This window comes from Mytilus edulis, chromosome 14 (genome assembly GCF_963676685.1).
Source record: "Mytilus edulis chromosome 14, xbMytEdul2.2, whole genome shotgun sequence".
Classification (NCBI taxonomy): Eukaryota; Metazoa; Mollusca; class Bivalvia; order Mytilida; family Mytilidae; genus Mytilus; species Mytilus edulis.
In genome coordinates, this window is record NC_092357.1 from 63,360,555 (window position 1) to 63,375,992 (window position 15,438).

At 30.7% G+C, this 15,438-nt stretch overlaps 1 protein-coding gene and 1 long non-coding RNA gene across 3 annotated transcripts in view; one reads left to right on the plus strand and one right to left on the minus strand.

The window, feature by feature from the left end:
• The window catches only part of LOC139503830 (uncharacterized), a 304,074-nt gene that overhangs the window by 127,084 nt on the left and 161,552 nt on the right, over positions 1-15,438 (minus strand). The window lies entirely within an intron of this gene.
• LOC139503530 (uncharacterized) lies at positions 1,873-10,469 on the plus strand. Its single transcript, XR_011659122.1, has 2 exons — positions 1,873-8,535; positions 8,625-10,469. It is a non-coding gene; the product is annotated as an uncharacterized lncRNA (long non-coding RNA).

Here is a 15,438-nt window from a genome sequence, read left to right on the forward strand (position 1 = left end):
CACCAAGTCAGGAATATGAAAGTTGTCATTATATAAGGGACTTTCCGGTTTGAATTTCCACGGACTTCAATATTTTCGTGATCAAACTTTTTACGGGACGTATTATACCATTGTTCATCTGTCGTAAACATGTTGGACAACAACTTAAAACACTTAAAGCAATTAGCATTACACGTTTGGGAATTGGTTATATGTATTGAAGTGAGATTTTACATTTTACATTTCCTGTTATTTGGTTTTATTTATTTTGACGAATTGTGTATAACTATTAGAACTACAACTTATATAAGAACGCAGGATTTTGATGGGTCGGTATCTATTGTATTTTCCGTATAGTCTAACCTTTTTGTCATTTCAAACGAATTAGCATGTTTTTCACCACTACCGGTGAATTTGAACGTTTTTCCCCTCAGGGCCCTGGTATTTGCCCATTTTGAATATTTCTTTTTTACCCACGCGAGCTTATTCCAAGCAAAATTATTCCGATATGATGTTACATAAATAATGCGCTAACACGTACAAGTACACGTTTCTGCGATATTATGATATATATCCTATGAAAATATATCTTTTCACAAATACAGAGAGTTTCAATCAAAATCTATTCGGTGTAATTAAACAGATATATCATGTTATGGAGGTATATTTGGGACCAAAGGAGTAGGTTCAGTAAGACCCCTTTTTTGCCCCAAAATATAGCTGTTTTACAAAATTTATACAATGTAAACTATTAGTTATTTATTGGACATTAGAATGCTTCTGCTACATAAATATGGGCTGTTTTTGACTTAAAAATGCACATATATCGGGTACTAGCACCATTAAGTCATGCTAAATTACTGAAATCTTCAATATTCTAGCATTTTAATTAAATTTTAGACGGTTTCCGTGTAAAACGAAAGTGGCCGCATTCGTATTCATCCTTAATATTGAAATGTAAGTTGTATTTGATGATAAGACATAACATATATAAAGGTTGAGGATGAACACGGATGCGGCCACTTTCATTTTTGACAAAAAACCATCTGAAAAAGTGACATTTCGGCATATTTGGTAGATTTTTCATAGTTGAGCTTGAATTGGAGCGTTTTTTATGACTAAATTGGTTAAAATCTTTCAAATAAATTAATTGAATCAAATAAAATAGACACTTAAGTGTTTAAAAAGTGGTCAATATATTTTGTCAGACGAACCTGGAATTTGAGGCCAAAATCGGTCCTTACCGGACCTACTCCTTTCTGATATGACATTGAGGATTTATGGAACTTTATTCTTAAAAAAAAAGCATCAAGTCAATCATGTGCTTCAGACTCAGCTCTTTATTATTTCCTGATGGCATGTATTTAACATTAATATGCAAAATTGAGAATGGAAATGGGGAATGTGTCAAAGAGACAACAACCCCACCATAGAGCAGACAGAGCAGCCGAAGACCACCAATTATCGTTATCATCTCTATATTTTTTCTGGAGTTTATGTTTTACAATAGTAGAAGAGGGACGAAAGATACCAGAGGGAAGTCAAACTCATAATTCGAAAACAAACTGACACCGCCATGGCTACAAATGAAAATGAATTCTATATTTTTTCAAGAGTTTAGGTTGTATAATAGTAGAAATGTTAACTGAAAGACCTCTTTATGCAGATTATGAGTCTTTCTATATTTTTTCCAGGAGTTTAGGTTGTACAATAGTAAAAATGTTAACTCAAATACCTCCTTATGCAGAATATGAAAATATTTACTATTATCTCTATATTTTTTTTCAGGAGGTTAGGTTGTACAATAATAGAAATGTTTATTCAAAGACCTCATTATGTAGATTATGAATCTATGGCAGCCATTTATAAAATAGCCACAGAAGATCATCCTCAATATAAACTCCCTACTAACACGTCAAAAGAATGTGCACTTTTATTGTCCTCGACTTTTAAGAAAAACGTTAAAGATCGGCCAACTACAGAAGACTTATTACGGCATAGATTTGTGGTCAGTGGGCCTACATGATCTACATGTTTATCAAAATAATGACCAATATCGAACAAAACCACCAAAAGTCTTTCAGATTGATTTGAACAAGGGAGATAACCACAATGTAAATTGTTTTGTGTTGTCAAGGGAGATAATCGCAATGAAAATTGTTTGTGTCGTCCACATTGAGGTTGCTTTGTACAAAACGATAGGCCAGTGTACTTAGACAATTTAGAAATTTCCATTGTAGACCTATGTATGAATAAAACTACATAGAATCTATAAAACATTTTGGAAGTTGAGAAAAGATATTATACAAGTCTGTGAAAGTTTGGAAAAGAAAGATATGAAATGTTTACAAATCTATCAAAGTTTTCAAAAGAAAGATACAAAATGATTACTTGAAGTATTTCAACATTCAAAACTCATCTGAAAAAAAACAAAAAAACTTTTGTAATATGGATATATTCGTAACTATTAGTTTCTAAGTGAACAAGTTGTGTTTTGTTGAGTTGAAGAATGTATGATGATCAACTTGGTAATCTAGCAAGAAAGGATTTGAATACATATTTTAAAGAACAGATTATTTAAAAGAAGAGGATAATAGAAGACCATGACTGAAATCAAAAACTATAGCTACAAGATCAAAGTTGAAATGGAAAGTTAATAAGTTATAATTACTGTCAATTCAGAAATTAGTGTGAAGTTTAAATTATTGCTGAAAATGCGACAGAGTTGTAAAAGCAAAATTTTAAACTTTCAAATATATTTTATATGAGTTCAACAGGATTTTTCTCAAAATCGTAAAAAAAATAAAATTGCATTTAAGTCTTAAATGACAAAATCGCAATAACAAATGCACTCAATAATTTCTTAATTTACAGTAACTAAAGCGCTGTTTTTCAAAAGTGTATTTAAGAATAATAATTTTACCACACTTTGAAATAATGGTTATATTTTGTTATTTTATTGAACAGAAAAAAGTATACTACTTATAAAAAAAGGTACTAGTTTTAAGGCACCAGATGATAATGGTGATAGAACATACCATAAATAAAGATATGAATGGGGAATAGGTTATACAGGGGAAACTTGATTTTTCAGTAAGAATAGATTATATATAGAGAAAACTCGATTTTTCAGTAAGAGTAGGTAGGCAAATTTGTTTTTTTCAGTAAGAGAAAAAAATTGAAGGATAGAATTTGTTAAACTTAAAGGAGAGAATTGCTTTTCTTAAATACATCCAAAAATATCAAATAACAATGGAAAAAGGGGGGGGGGCTTGTTTTCTTGCAAATCCTCAAAACACAGATAGTCTAATTAAATTAAGTATAATCATCTGACTTTGATTTTACCAGGATATTTTATTAAAATTTTAAATGAAATTAACCACGTTAAGTAAGCAACAATCAATGAAGCCTTGGTATATAGCATGCTACCAATATGTTATTTTGAATAAAGGTGATTGCTATGCCAGCTTTTAATTAATTACCTCAAAACCTTAATGATCTTCACTTAAACATATCAAGATCATAGAAAACATAAATTGCTTTGTTAATTCACTGTAATCTTGCAAATTCAGATCTTCAAAGATTATTTTTTGAGATTTTCAAAAACATTTCCATTTAAAAAAAGTCAGAACATTGCTCTCAATGCACTGCAATATTGCATATTCAGATCATGAAAGATTATTTTTTGAGAATTTCAATAGCATTTTCTTTAATAAAAAACATTTTGAAATCATTTTTCCTCTCAAATTTGTAATCCAGATACAAGGTATGAACATGAGGCTGAAAGGTGCATTTTTCTGTTTTCATAGTTCTAAAATTAACATGGAAATAAACATTTCTTTCATAAAAACATTCACATAACAGGCCAAACTAACATTTTGAAAAGCCTATTCAGATCGCTGGAAAGGCTAAACCTCAAAGACACGCATTTTAACATGTAATTATGCATATATAAAAATCAAGGCTAGATTTATGACAATTGTTAGCCAGAATATTGATGAATAACAGCTCTTTTGCAGAGAAAGATGATTTTACTTCAGGTGGTACCCAACACCTTGACTTAAATTAATTTGGCTCGTTTATTTTTCATAAAATTTTGACAAAATGTTTTAATTGATCCTTTGACAAAAATATATATTTTTTTTTAAATTTGAACCAACATGACCAACCACTTTATAAGAAAGATTTCATTTGTAATATAACAGTTTGACAAACACTGATTTTGATCATCCAGAAGCTTAATATTTCCTAAACAATACAATGTGATTAAAACGTTTAGCAGATTTTTACAGAGTTATCTCCCTGTAGTGTTAGGTACCACCTTAAGGTAACAAGACATTTGTACATTTGTTTTAGTTGAATTTTGTATACATTTTTAGAATGATATTTCAAATAGTCTATTTGCCCATTACCAATTTGATTATGTTATTACACACCTTTAACACAAGTTGTTCCCCTTTGTTTATCATAGACTGCTTCTATACCGGATAAAATGGTCTACTGCAATTGGTCATTTCAGAATCTAGAGCATCATGGGTAATTTCATTGTTCGTACCCCAAAATGAAAATAACTTCACGTCATTGGTTAAATTTCCATTGTTTATGACATTTTTAACCAATCAGGACGTTTTGGTGTACACTTTTGAAAATATTACCAAGGATGCATTAGTTTCTGAAACGGCAAATTGGAAAGCATGATACATTGAATGGGATAAAACTCTTGATATGGAAAGTGGTTAGCTTGATGATGATTACATGTTATTGATAAAATTGAGAATGGAAATGGGGAATGTGTCAATGAGACAACAACCCGAGCAGAAAAAAAAACAACTGCAGAAAACAGTCCCATGTCCAACAATGAACCCTAAACACAAATGTGTACTTTTTCAGTTGGAAAGGAAGAAATGTGTTCTATTTCAGTTGCAAATGAAGTCACACTAAACATACTTAACTCAGAAACACGTGAATGAAATGAATTTAAAAATCATACAAGATTAACAAAGGCATCAATAAATTTGCCTTTTCTGTAAGCTTTAAAATAGAAGCATTTTCCCTGCTAAGGAAAACATCTTGTAGAAATCTAAGTATAATCAAATAGACTATTATGTAAGGTTATTTACCATGGTTTGTTTCTCACGTTTCTAAGACAGGTTTAAAATGGAGAAACGTTATTCTAAATATATGTTTTCAGTAGAAATATATATATCATTATTCAAATAAAATGATGTGAATATTTTTTTAATAAAATGCACAAGATGCCAAAATTCTCTTCCAACATGTGCAATGTCAGTTTTTTTCCCAAATAGGTGTTTTAGAAATGTATTTTTATTTCTTCAGTTTTAATGTGTCTGTTTTATTTAATCATGTTAATGAAGGAAACATTTCTTTTTTGGTTTGTCGTCATTGGCAATATATTAAATCATATCTGTTTAGTTTTACCATCAATTCAGAAATTAATGCAAGGTTTTTATTATTGTGAAAAATGCGACAGAGTTGTATACGCAATAATTTAAAATCGCATTTTGAAACATTTTATATATGCATTAAACATATTAAACAGGATTTTTCTCCAACTCGTAAAAATTAAAATACCATTTAAGTCTAAAATGACAAAATCTCAATAATTAATGTAATTTCTGAATATACAGTATGTATATTGCAGAATAATAAAGATATGAAGAGAAACCTGAGAAACGAAACTTTTGTAATGACCTCATTGGCGGATCCAGGGGGGGCCTTCCGGGGGTTGAAACCCCCCCTTTTTTTTGGCTGATCAATGCATTTGAATGGGGACATATAGTTGGAACCCCCTTTTGTCCTGGGTTGGGAACCCCCCTTTTTAAAATGGCTGGATCCTCCCCTGGACCTTAAAAGAGTTTGTTATTATATGAACAAAAACAAATATTTTTTGTAGAAGACTTGAGTTTGTTACTGTACTTATTCTGTGATTTGTTAAATGATAATTTTGTTTGTTTTTTGTTGACATTTTGTACAAATATTGTCTATTTGTTTGTTAATACTGTATTATATGTTTGTATAGTGCTTACGTTCATGACAAAGTATGATTTATTTATCCCGGTTTGTAAGAGGCAATTTCTCAATTTATATACAACATGAAATACAGTGAATATAGGCTTTTTGAAAAATTTAGGATTTTCTTATCCCAGGCATAGATTACCTTAGCTGTATTTGGCACAACGTTTTGGAATTTTAGATCCTCAATGCTCTTTAACTTTGTACTTGTTTGGCTTCATAGATATTTTGATGTGAGTGTCACTGATGAGTCTTATGTAGACGAAACGAGTGTAATTAAATTATAATTCGGGTACCTTTTTTGAACTGTTTAATGTTTTACAATGGGTTTTATATCAAAGCCAAACCCACATAAGTGGCTCTATCATATTGTATGGAATTTCTTTTAAAGGTACCAACAAAAACAATATTTTTTTAAGAAATGAATGCTGCGCCATAAGTGCTGGCCACTTCCCCAAATATTTTCCTAAGAAAATGTATAACTTAGCTGTATTTCAGATTTGATACAAAGTTTTCATTATATTTTAGATAATTATAGATTATCGCTGATCATCTCAACGAGATTGATTTTCTCACTTGAGCCAGTATGGAGAAAGTGAGAAAGGCAATCCAGTTGACATGACCAATGATAATCTGTTTATTGCTATTTTACCTATGACGACGTTGTCAATTTCATTAGCAATGCCACATGCTTCCTTAGTTTCTAGCGATAATTTTCTATCTCAAGCGAGTAGCATGATATGAAAAATTATCACAAAAAAAGATCAAAGGAAAAATGTATGATTTCGATAAAAAATTAAGTGTTGATCAAATACAGTCTGTGGTTACCATGGTTACATTTAACAATAAAAATTAATCTAAACCAAATTCGCTTTAAACGTTTAACAAGAATTATTTGAAATATTGTCAATTACATGTAAATGTTATCTGAATAAAAAAATTTACTGCCTTCAATAGATAGACAATACATATAAACACCACTGTACATATTGTACAACACATTTAATTTCCATGAATATCAATATGTTTCCTGCTAAAATAATCTAAATTATAAAAAATAACAAAATTTGCTAAAAACTAGAGATTCTTCACTATTTATTAAAAGCATATCAATTTGATTGCATAATTTACCATTTGAAAAAGCTATGAAAATTTAATAACCCTTGGGAAATTTTCAGTCACTGCAGACAAATTGATTTTCAGGACTTTCACAAGTAGAAAATATATATAAGAATATGAAACATTGTAAATATGTCAAATTTCAGTATTCATTTCTGTGAATACACATACAAAGTAAAGAAATTTCAAAAGTGATATCTCCCTGCAGTACCTTTTGATACCTGAAACATGTTTTCAAAACCTAAATAGCAAAATAAATATTAAAATTTACAAGAGACCAAAGAAAAATATCAAATGTATTTCTTCATTTTCAGTTTGGACCTGCCTATATCTCCTATTAGATTTAAATTTTTAAAGATTAGTGTTTTAAATATAACACCCCCTACCCATCCTCCAAAAACAAATTGACAACAAATTAAACAAACCAATTTCAAATCAAGATTAGAACTAATGTTGTATGACCTGATGAATATTCATGATTGTCTTGTGTTCGTTTTCTGGCCTAATGAATATTCATGATTGTCTTGTCTGGCCTGATGAATATTCATGTACTGTATTGTGTTCAACAATTATAAAATGTTCTGCTACCACTGCTGTCTGTCATATGTATGTTTCTATATTTTTATAGAAAGCTTTGTTTTTTAATGAATTTGTAAATAAAATCATATTTCATGGTTTAGAGCTAATTTCCTAATGCATGTAGAGTAAGACTTTGATAAACTTGCTTCCTTTGTTTGTATATTATTAGTTTTATGGTGACCTAATAAGATATGTATGGGGTCAGTAAATTTCATGTTGGGTGAGAATGAAGTTTGAATCCCCATATGGAATTTACTGACCCCTTATATATCACCAGCACACCGTGCAAAGAATTTATCTTACCTACTATCTTCACATGTGGTATTTTGACTAGTGACCTATCCAATTGGTCAAGTCTTTTATGTACTTAGTATTGAGATCCTTCTTCCATTTGTCTATACAAAGAAAAAATGCGAAAAATAACAACTATTTAGCTTTAAATTTATTTTATGATGTATCATCAATTTCTTCGTCTGTTGAATCCTTTCCGATTTCTTTTTTTTTTGTTTTAAAAGGGAAGTAACTCCGCTATGCCAACAACTTGTTAGCCTTATGTTTTATGGACTTATTTCAACCTTTCATCATCAATTTCTTTGTCTATTGATTCCTTTTAGATTTTTCCTCAACACTGTGTTGTTTTTATAAAGGGTTGTGGCATCTTTTTTGTTTTGAAATGAAGAAATTCTCTTCTAATACCATGTGGTAACGAACCATGTATGAAAACTAACCCTATATTTAATTATTTTTGGACACACTTAATATCAAATACACATAGTCATCACATGACGTCCTTTACCCAATCATATCTCTATAAATCTATAGGAGGTAAGAAACTGTAAGATACATTCAATCAAATTTACATAGTCATCACATGACGTCCTTTAACCAATCATATCTCTATAAATCTATAGGAGGTAAGAAACTGTAAGATACATTCAATCAAATTTAAATATAATAGATACAGGTTTAACTATTCCTGTCTATATTGTTTGCAGATGTCAATCTTAATTGTTAATGTCTGTGTCATATTGGTCTCTTGTGGACAGTTGTCTAATTGGCAATCATACCACATCTTCTTTTTTTATATTAATTACAATGATCGAGCTAACGTTCATACAAACAAAGCAAGCAAGCCAACCAAAGCGTTACTCGTCAAGCTTTAGGAAATCAGCTCGAAGAATAGAATATATTTATCATATATATACACTCATATCTATATTTACATCAGTTTAATTTTTTTTTTTATTAAAATAAATGTATATTGTGATTGTTAAAATATGATATTGTACATAAATGTTAACTTTTTTGAAAAGAAAGTTACTACAGTAAATATTTTTTCTTATATCAGAAATTGACTGATACGGTGAACATTTTTCGGTACTACTTCTATTTGTAAAATGATTTCATTACATTAAAGTGCTGGTACTACAATAGTGCAATGGTGAGGTCAGCTGGTCAAAGTCTGTCACTTTCTATCAATTCAGAATTGGTAAAAAAAAGCTTTTGTTACTACAATTTTGATTGGACTGTATCATAATTTATCTCTTTCCATCAATGGTAAACATGGGATTTCTATGTAACTGCAATTTTGATTGGACTATATCATAATTGTTTTCTTTCCATCAATGGTAAAAATGGGATTCCTATGTAACTGCAATTTTGATTGGACTTTACTATAATTTTTCTTTTCCAATTAATGGTTAAAATGTGATTTCTAAGTAACTGCAATTTTCGGACTTTATCATATTTTTTTCAAGTGGTGAAACTAAGATTTTAATGTACCTGTCAAAATAAAAAAAATTGAAACCTGAAATATCATGTTTGCTATGGTTCATTCATACCAGGTAAAAATCAATTAGTATGTTCTACTTTGAATTCAAAAAAGTTATATTTTAGTAAGATTAATATTCTTGATGCCCTTCCTATGGGCATTTTGTTTTTCTGTCTTGTCGTCCATTTGTTGACTCTCTGTTCTTCCATCTGTCCTGCTTTATGTTAAGGTTTTGATCGCTTCAGGTTAAAGTTGTTGGTCAATGTACCTGTTGATGAAGTTAAAGTCCAATCAACTTGAAACTTAGTACGCATGTTCCATATGATATGATCTTTCTAATTTTAATGCCAAATTAGAGTTTTGACCCACATTTCAAGGTCCTTTGAACATAGAAAACGTTAGTGCAGACATATTCTTGATTTTTTGTAATTCAGTCAAGAATGTGACAGACTTTGATTTTTTTCCTTTAGTTAATTTTAATCATGTGATTTTGTATGAAAAAAGTCACATGGGATTATCATTTGTTTTGTATCATGTTTGTGGACATGTGACAATTCAGGTTATTTGTTTACTTCAAAGCCACATGGATTGAATTGTGTGTCTGTCTGTGGAACCTAAATGTTTTCAGATTTTATAAATTCTTCTTTTATTATCAGAAGGTCTTCCTGTAATGTGTTGAAACCAAATGATATTTTGCAACAAAATGTATAAACAATTTTAACAATTTATCATTGCATAAAAACAAAACCTTGTTTCGAGTCATAAGATCATTTATTTTTTGCCTTTTGTATGTTTTCTTTTCACAGAAGCTGTATCATGTGATCCACAATTTTATATGCTACATTTGTCATATGACCACACTTATTATATATATATAGATATGTCATGTGACTATCACACCTTAATCATGTGACAAATCACTGTACTATTATTTAATAAATAAATATCCTTGACCTAAAGTTGAGGATGAAAGGTCACAACTGAAGAATCTTTCTTTTCACCTGGTGAGTAGTCTGTTGTTTTGTGTTGAGAAAACTAGAAAATTCTCCACTGTCATAACAGCTTGTAAGCAATAAAAACAACAGTAATATATGGCTGTTCGAAATTCATAAATTGATTGGGAAAAAAGCAAATCAGGGATACAAACTAAAACTGAGGAAAACGCATCAAATATAAGAGTAGAACTTTGACAAAACAGAACACAACATTAAAATGTAACACACACACGAAGGAACTATAATATAGCAATGGCTATTTTCCTGACTTGGTACAACAATTATCAATCATGTAGGCAGATAATATATTTATGACGAAAAATGTTGCAATTGTTATAACAATAATCTTGTCAACACAATTGTCGCAGTATCTGATTCTCCTTGCATAGTCTTTAATTTTTGTAGCTGAAAGCTTGACCTATGGATAATGATCCTGCGGCAGTGGCGTCATTAGCTTACTCGTTATAAGCTTTATATTTTAGAAGGTGGAAGACCTGGATGGTTTATACTTTGTATATATATGCCTCATGTTACGAATTTTCTGTCTGTCACATGTGCTGTCCTATACCTCATTTTCATGGCTCTACTTGAAAAGAGTTTAGTTTTTTTAGGTAAAGATTGCATGAAATGCAATCAAAAACTCATTAGACTGAATTGATATCTAAATCTTCCAAGACTTGTTACTACCTTTTTGATACACAAAATATAGTGCATTGATCATAACATTCTATACATCATATCCCTGAACATTTCCAGAAATTTATTGATGTAATATATGCCCAGATATTCAAGACACAAGGAAATTACATAACTTTTGCAAGGTGCAGGAATCTAATGTCTGCTCTACAATTATAAATTATGTCATTATTAAAGTCATCTCAATTTGAAAGTTGGAAGTATCTTCCTTTGTCTAGATTTGCTGTTAAATCAGCTTCAACCAGTGTAATATTAAATTTTACTTCCCACTGATAAATTAAAGCAAACTTTACCATTCAGTGCCTACAAGCCCTTTGATTTGTAATGTTAGTTTCTCTCTTATGAGTTATAGGATAACTATTTTTGGTATATCTGTACCTTGCAAGGTCCTAACGTGCGTCAGACAAATTTCACTTGACCTCAACCACATTTCATGAATCAGTGAACACGGTTCAGTTTTGGTGGTCAAGTCCATGTCTCAGATACTTTAAACAATATTTCTAGTATATTCGATATTCAGTGTATGGAAGGACTGTAAGGTGTAAATGTCCAACTAGCAGGTGTCAGCTAACCGTGACCTCATTTTCATGGTTCAGTGGTTATAGTAAATCTTGTGACAAAAATGTCGGTTGTTGATTTGGAGATGTACGGTCAAATGTTGTCCGTGCATTAACTCAAGAAACGTTCAACCCAAGTTTTTTAAAATTTTAATATGTTGTTACTGACAACAAATTGGAGGTCAAGTTCAATACTGACGATTTTGACTTTAACGGTTCAGGAGTTATGGTTCTTGAAAGATTGAAAAATGGTGTTTCTAGTCAGGTTGTTGCATTTACTCATGAACCATTCAACCAAAGCTTTTTAAATTTTAATATGTAGTTACTGATGACAAAATTGAGGTCAAATTTGATATTGACGATTTTCACGTTCACTGTTCAGCAGTTATGGTTCTTATATCTTGTGATATTTAAAAATGTCAGGACACAAATAAATGTTAATAAATCCAGTTTGCTGTCGCTCAGACAGCCTCTTGTTGTGTTTTGTTCTGATTTTCATATACTGTTTATGCAATACATTGTAGGTCTACTATATTTGGTGTATACATAAAATGATTGTTAGGTGTCAAGCTGGCAGATGTCATCCGTCCATGATCTAATTTTCATGGTTTCAGTGGTTAATGTTAAGTGTTTGAGTTTTGGTCTTATTTTCTAATACTTTATGCAATAGGTCAACTATATATAAGACTATCAACATAGTATCAATTATAAGTAATAAGGATAGACATTTCAGCTTGTGCACTCTTGTCTATGTTGTGTTTTGATGAATGATTTTTGTCATGTCATTGTCTGACCTGTGAATTTTACTATTTAAAATTAAAATTGAGAATGGTAATGGGGGAATATGTCAAAGAGACAACAACTCGACTATAGAGCAGATAACAGCCAAAGGTCACCAAAAGGTCTCTAATGCAGCGAGACAATCTAGCAACGGGATGTAGGCCTCATCTGGCCCCTAAATACAAATGTGTACTAGTTCAGTGAAAATGGGTGTCATACTAAACTCAAAAACATAAATGAACAAATATAAAAAAAATATACAAGACTAACAAAGGCTAGAGACTCCTGACTTGGGACATGCGCAAACATGTGGCTTGGTTAAACATTTTGTGTGAGATTTCCAAACTCTCCCTATACCTCTAGCCAATTAAGAGTACGCACAGTAAAACTCAATTTAAAAGAAGTCCGAGTCCAATGTCGGAATAGATAAAAAAAATGGTTTACTATCTGTTTGGTGTTTTAAAAAAGAAGGGGATAAGGAGTACTGTAAATTCAGAAATTATTACGAACATTCTTATTGAGATTTATACAAGATGGACTAAATGTGAAAATAATTATTAATTACAGGACAAACTTCAAATTCCTAGTCGATTTATCCCTTTCTTGACCTGATTACTTTTATTTTATCAACCTGTGATTCGTTTGATCTGCATTATCCATTGGTCAGAATTCGATTATGACGTCTAATTTTCTTACTTTCCACTGAATTACCTCATGTGATTTGCTGAAAAAGAAAACGACTATGCATGATGACGTCACATGGAAAGAACACATTATTTTTTGTGTGCGGCTATAGTGGAGCATTATCTGCTTACCCTTCCCGTTAACATATCATATGATATTGTATAAATAGCGGAAGATGCTATTTCGTTTGCATATAAATAGATAAGCCTACAATTAATTTACTAACTATACGATAAAGGATTTTGTCAATGTTTGGCTGATTCCTGCTGTTAACGGTAATTGAATAAATAAACAATTGACCGTTTCAGAATCTAAAGGACTATGGGTAATTTAATTGTTCGTTCCCCAAAATGAAAATAACGTCACGTCATTGGTCAAATGTCCATTGTTTATGACATTATTAATCAATCACGACGTTTTGGTGTACACTTTTGAAAATATTACCCAGTATGCATTAGATTCTGAAATGGCGAACTTGAAGGCTGTTATCTATGGTGCGCGTACACACATCAATGTCATCTCCAGTAAAACTACAGTACGAATTCATGTTTAATTAAGCCTTAAATCATTAGGGCTTCGGTGCATCTAGTTTTATTATTACATTATGAAATTTATTTAGCTATGAAGCAACATACCGTTTTGATTGTCAATTATCAAGCGTAATAAATAGTGTATTATTTATACATATTAACAATTCCAATTGAATAACATATAGATTATTTCCACTATGTATAATTTGCATCTTTTATGCAGACGAAACTCAAATTTGCTCTGTAACTTTTATAGTTGCATTCAGTGTGCCAGAAAATATGAAAACTCGACGTTTTTGACGACACTTGCCAAACAATGACGTCATTCAATAAATTGCGTCACGCTCGAATGACTGTTCATTTAAAATTTAGGACCCATTTTGAGGAAAAATATTTCTTCCAGAAACTTGAAAAGATTAAACCGGTGTAAAAATGAAAAAAAAAATGTAAAAAATGGGGTGTGATAAAGGGTATGATAAAGTGTGCGAATCAAAGTTGCGCGATATGGATTAAACAGCAAGCTATTTATCAAATATTCAAAACTACTGTATTTACTATTAAATATATGATAAAACTTATAATAAAATTTCGAAATTTAAGAATTTTTATCCAATTTACAACTTTAAAAAAAACCACTGCAATTTAATTTAGCAATAATGTATTTCTGTAAAATGGAACTTTGTTATTGGAATCTTTATGTTTTTTTTAAAAAGAATGTATTATATATAACGATAAAGCTTCCGGAATATCGTTTCAGGTGTCGATTAAAATTATAAACTATACATAATGATGATATTTTGCGAAAAGTGAGATCATTTTCCTGAAATATAACCTCGTGTCATAATGAAACCCTATAAAACCGTTTATGACTGGTGCATCTCTCTGAACTGAAGACATTTGACAGCACTACCACATTCAAACTCCACAAAATTTGTGCTCACAAAATGTTTACATTTAGAGCAAAAATATTTATCTAAGCCCAGAATAGTTTCATATCAAGCACACAAAATAATAATTTGTGCGCATTGAGGAAACAAAATTCATATCGAGCCCATACAATAGTTTATTATCGCACGCAATATATTTTGCGTGACCTTATTCAAATTTTGACAACTTACATGAACTCTAATGGAATCTTGTTAGATCTCCCACGCAACAACCAAGCATGAAAAAATGAGATTTAATTGTAGTTACATGAAGATTGAATAACGATAAAATATTAAAAAAACAAACATAACAGATGCTTTATTTATTGATCTTACTGAAATATTGCAGCATATAAAATATTCCTGTAATTTTATTTACTAAATATAATCCATATATACGTAAAATGAGGTATATGAAATATAATAGATATAGGAAGATGTGATCTGAGTGCCAATGAGACAACTCTCCATCCAAATAACAATTTAAAAAAGTAAACCATTATAGGTCAATGTACGGCCTTCAATACGGAGCCTTGGCTCACACCGAACAACAAGCTATAAAGGGCCGAAAAATTACTAGTGTAAAACCATACAAACGGGAATACCAACGGTCTAATATATATAAAGAAAACGAATAACGAGAAACACGTATAAATTACATAAACAAACAACAACTACTGTACATCAGATTCCTGACTTAGGACAGGTGCAAACATTTGCAGCGGGATTAAACGTTTTAATGGTACCAAACCTTCTCCCTTTTTCTGGAACAATAGCATAACATCACAA